Here is a 5373-nt window from a genome sequence, read left to right as displayed (position 1 = left end):
TCTTTGTTTATCGTTTACTCGCTCGGGACGAGCGTAAACTAAGCTTGGGGATGCTGATACGTCTCCGACGTATCGATAATTTCTTATGTTTCATGCCACATTATTGATGATATCTACATGTTTTATGCACACTTTATGTCATATTCGTGCATTTTCTGGAACTAACCTATTAACAAGATGCCGAAGTGCCGCTTGCTGTTTTCTGCTGTTTTTGGTTTCGTAAATCCTAGTAAAGAAATATTCTCGGAATTGGACGAAATCAACGCCCGTGTTCCTATTTTGCCCTGAAGCATCCGAACACACGAGAACCGCCAGAGAGGGGGCACAGGCCCACCAAACCCTAGGCCGGCGTGGCCAGGGGGGCCCGCGCCCCCTATAGTGTCGGCGCCCCTTCGACCTCCTGACGCCGCCTCTTCGCCTATATAAAGCCCCTGGACCTAAAACCTCGATACGGAAAAACCACGGTACGAGAAACCTTCCGCAGCCGCCGCCATCGCGAAGCCAAGATCCGGGGGACAGAGACTCTCTGTTCCGGCACGCCGCCGGACGGGGAAGTGCCCCGGAAGGCTCCTCCATCGACACCACCGCCATCTTCATCAACGCTGCTCGTCTCCCATGAGGAGGGAGTAGTTCTCCATCGAGGCTCGGGGCTGTACCGGTAGCTATGTGGTTCATCTCTCTCCTTATGTACTTCAATACAATAATCTCATGAGCTGCCTTACATGATTGAGATTCATATGATGATGCTTGTAATCTAGATGTCGTTATGCTAGTCAAGTGAATTTTACTTATGTGATCTCCGGAGACTCCTTGTCCCACGTGTGTAAAGATGACGATGTGTGCACCGTGTGGGTCTCTTAGGCTATATTTCACGTAATACTTATTCACTGTTATGAATGGCATAGTGAAGTGCTTATTTATATCCCTTTATGATTGCAATGTGTTTTGTATCACAATTTATCTATGTGCTACTCTAGTGATGTTATTAAAGTAGTTTTATTCCTCCTGCACGGTGTAATGGTGAGTGTGTGCATCCGTGTTAGTACTTGGCGTAGGCTATGATTATAATCTCTTGTAGATTATAAAGTTAACTATTGCTATGATAGTATTGATGTGATCTATTCCTCCTACATAGTGTGAAGGTGACAGTGTGCATGCTATGTTAGTACTTGGTTTAGTCGTGTTGATCTTTCATGCACTCTAAGCTTATTTAAATATGAACATTGAATTGTGGAGCTTGTTAACTCCGGCATTGAGGGTTCGTGTAATCCTACGCAATGGTGTTCATCATCCAACAAGAGTGTAGAGTATGCATTTATCTATTCTCGTTATGTGATCAATGTTGAGAGTGTCCACTAGTGAAAGTCTGATCCCTAGGCCTTGTTCCTAAATATCGCTATCGCTGCTTGTTTACTCGTTTTATCGCGTTACTACCGCCGCGTTACTACCGCTTGTTTACTCGTCCCGGGCAAAGCACTTTTCTCGGTGCCGTTGCCACTGCTCATACTTATTTATACCACTTGTATTTCACTATCTCTTCGCCGAACTAGTGCACCTATTAGGTGTGCTGGGGACACAAGAGACTTCTTGCTTTGTGGTTGCAGGGTTGCATGAGAGGGATATCTTTGACCTCTTCCTCCCTGAGTTCGATAAACCTTGGGTGATCCACTTAAGGGAAAACTTGCTGGCTCGTCCTACAAACCTCTCGCTCTTGGAGGCCCAATACCGTCTACAGGAAAAGGAGGGGGCGTAGACATCACCCTCCTCCGCCGTGCCGGAACTCACCGGAAAACTCGCCGGAGCATCACCGGAGCGATTTCACCACCGTGGTGTTCATCGTGTTCTTAACTCCGGCGAACCACCGTACGAAAACCTCGCCGCCGGCGACTCCGACCACCGCGGAACCCATTACGGTAAGTTCTCCGAACTTCGATTCTTCGCCGTAGCTGGTAGGGATGATCTTTAGGACGAAGACGCGGATCCGACTAAATTTTACCTTTCCGCAATCCTTTCTGTCTTCAGATGTCTTCCGTGACTCCGCCTCCAACTGCTGAACCGATCATGGCAACGCCCATCTCCTCTGCTCCGCCTCCCTTCGCCCCAGTCCAGCTGGATCCTACTAAGGATTCCGGCAAAGACACCGAGGGCACCTCAGCTATCCCGGAGAAAACCTCCGAGGCGGATCAAGCGGAGAAGAAAACAGAAGAGATCACTGCCAAGAAATCCAAAGCCCGCCAGCGGGATTCGGAATCCAAAGGGAAATGGTGGCCCTGTACCACTACCGAGATGGAGCTAAAGAACCTCGAGGCGGAGGGCTTCCTGCAACCCGGAAGCTGGAGGTCAGTTCCAAATGCTTTAGCTCCAGCTCCGGAGGACAACGAGATGGTGCTGACGAAAGCACTGGTGGAGCGGGGCTTTTCATTTCCGCCTTCGGACTTCTTCCCGGAAATCCTGAAGGTCTATGGGCTCCAGCCCCATAACATTTCTCCGAACAGCCGTGCTTGCGATCAGCAATCACGTCACCCTCTCGCGAGGGCCATCTCGGGTAACTCCCGAGCTCTCCCTGTTCCAATATTACTTCACTGTCAAGAAGGAGAGGATCCGGCAGTCCACCGAGCTAGCAACATGCGGATCCATCACCTTCATGATCCGCCCAGGCCGCGTCTACCCCCACACCGACCGCCACGAATCCGCGCGGTACTGGTCAGGGGGCTTCTTCTACTTGAAGGACGTCTCCGACCCGGCGAGCACAAGAAAATTGCCACCGTTCAAGAACTGCCCTGCCACCGAGCTTCCGGCATGGTCGCACTGCCCCCACCTCTCCGAGTCGCTCCAGCTCACACGCGCCGTCGGGCGGATCTGCAAGCCGACGGAAGAGGGGCCGACAGGGAAGGACTTGACCCTTTCCTGGTTCACCAAGCGGATCCAGCCCGCTCCAACACAGGGACCAGCTGATGTTCCAAGACATAGGGCGCGACGACCCAATGCGCGCCACAAAAGACAATCTTTCCGCCGACGCCATCGACAAGAGGATCCGGGTCCTCATCAAGATTCCGCGTGAACTTCACGTTCACGTGTGCAACAAAGACATTCACATGAATGGCTCCGGAACCGCGGTACGTCGCCTTGACTTTAGCCCATTGTGTTTCTTCGCATTCAAAACTTTTTGTCTAAGTGTTTAACTCTATGCATTAGCTCGAGGCGCTTGAAGAAAGTGAACTCGGAACTCTCCTCCGGGTTCCTTCCACCGGCAACACAGATCCGGAAGCTGCATCAGAGGCGGAAGCTCACGAGGCTCCGCGCCCTTCTAAGAGGAAAAGGGCTGCCCCCTCCAGCCTCTTCGGCCAAACGTGCCCGCGACGTGCTCAGCATCGCGGCAACTCGCAAGGCGGAGGCGGAGAAAAAGCGCCTCAAGCTCATCGATACCAAGCAACCGATCCCAAACGGACATCCAGCAGTTCTTCGTACCTTCCGGTAAGTGCAAAGTCTTCGAAGGAAAATTCTTCCGCTATCGTGAATCAGCACATACTTAATCGTAATGCTCTTTTCTTTTCGCAACAGAAGTTCCGAAAACCAGCCCCCCAAGGCCCCTAAAGCCCCCAAGAAGAAGACTAAGCCATCTCCGGCTTCCATACCAGTCACACCAGAAGTCGGAGTTCCACCCAAGGCTGCTTCAGCCGCCAAGCCGGATCCTAAGGACGTCATCAACGTTGATGACATCCCTGAAGATCCGGCCACCGAGACTGCGCAAGGCGATTCCGGCAAGGGTGCCTCCTCATCTGCTCCTCCGCCCGAGCAACCCACCGCTACTTCCGCCGAGCCAACGGCCGAACAATACGAGCAGTAAAGTGCAGCTGATCCATGCCACCGGCGCGTCCCAAACTTCGTCGCCGCGTAGCTCCCCTTCTCAACGTCACGCGGAAATTTCAGCCATGATGGAGAAAGTATGGGGGCCTCGCGGATACGGAGATGAAGGAGCTCTCCGACCTTGAGAGCGAACTCAAGGTCTTTTTTGCTAAGCATAAGGAGGTGCGCCGTGTAACACTAGCCCCCAAGCATTGGTTCGTACATTTTTCCGTGTAACATGTGTTAGCCGATGCTTCTCTCAACATTAGTCTTAGACGGAAATTTGAAATTTTCTCAATCCAGAACTTTAAACTCCTCGCCAGCCCCCAGAATTTTGAATTTCCGGCTAAATCCTCTCTGCGTTTCAGAGCACGCGGAAGCTGCACGAAGATCTGCGCGTCCATGTGCTGGAGCAGATGACGGAAATAGAAGGGCTGCGCCAGACTGCTGAGAATAGTCGTCAAGCTGTACTCCGCCTGGAGACCCGATTGAAGGGTGAGAAATCCGGGTTGCCTAAATTTGTACTGTGTGAACCACCATAGTGTATAACTTGTGTGATGTTCTGTTCTCAGAAGAAACTGACAAGCGTCCCCCCATCGATGCCTTATCCGCCAAGGTCCAAGTATTGGAGGCGGAGAATGAAACTCTAAAGAACTTCTTGAAAGAGTCCTCCGAGAAGGAAACTAAAGAAAAGAAGGAGCTCTCCGAGAAACATTCCCGCGAGATGGCGGAACTGGCTGACAAACTCAAGAAGAGCCAGCAAAGGGTGACCACCCTGGCGGCCAAGAACAAGAGCCAGGAGGCAGAGGCGGAAGCAATTGACAAGTTGATCTTCCGTAAGGACCCTTTTTGTTATTGTCTTGACTCCGGCTTCCTCAAAATTTTCTCTGTCCGTGGAAGAAACTGATCCTCTTTACTTTGCAGCAATCCTAGGCTTTGAGTGGACCAAAGATTCAACCCTCAAAAGAACTGAGGCATATGATGAAGCGCGGACCTCAATCGATGATCTCGTCGAAGCATGTCGCGGAATCGCCAAGTCCCTCAACCTGAAGAGAGCCAAGACAACGGTGATTGACCGCATGACGAAACTCATGCGGAACGTGCCGGAACTTATCAAGGATTGGCAGGAATCTTCATCTCGCGGAGTCGCTGCCCTCGTGCTAGCCACCTGCAAGGCGCACTTCCCCACCATGAGATTTGCGGATGTCGCACGCGGAGTCCCCAAGGATACCGTCATGAGACATCTCCTCTCGGAAGCCATGGGATTTGATCGCCTTTTTGCTGGACGAGTTAACCACTCGTTTTGGTACAACAAATATGATCTTCCCAAAGGCTTTTCCGACCCGGAGGAGGAGGAAGAAGAAGCTGCCGAGGAGGGCGATGAGGAAGGCTCCGGGTCAAGTGCTGACCACGACGAGGAAGGCTCCGACTTCGATGACGGCGGCTCAGTGCGGTGGCTCTGATGATGGCTCCGCCTACATAGCTTCGACGAAGAGCAGTCCTCCGAGAACCCGTGAAACAATGAGA

The sequence above is a fragment of the Lolium rigidum genome, chromosome 4 (genome assembly GCF_022539505.1).
Source record: "Lolium rigidum isolate FL_2022 chromosome 4, APGP_CSIRO_Lrig_0.1, whole genome shotgun sequence".
Taxonomy (NCBI): domain Eukaryota; kingdom Viridiplantae; phylum Streptophyta; class Magnoliopsida; order Poales; family Poaceae; genus Lolium; species Lolium rigidum.
Note: the sequence above shows the minus strand (reverse complement) of the source record.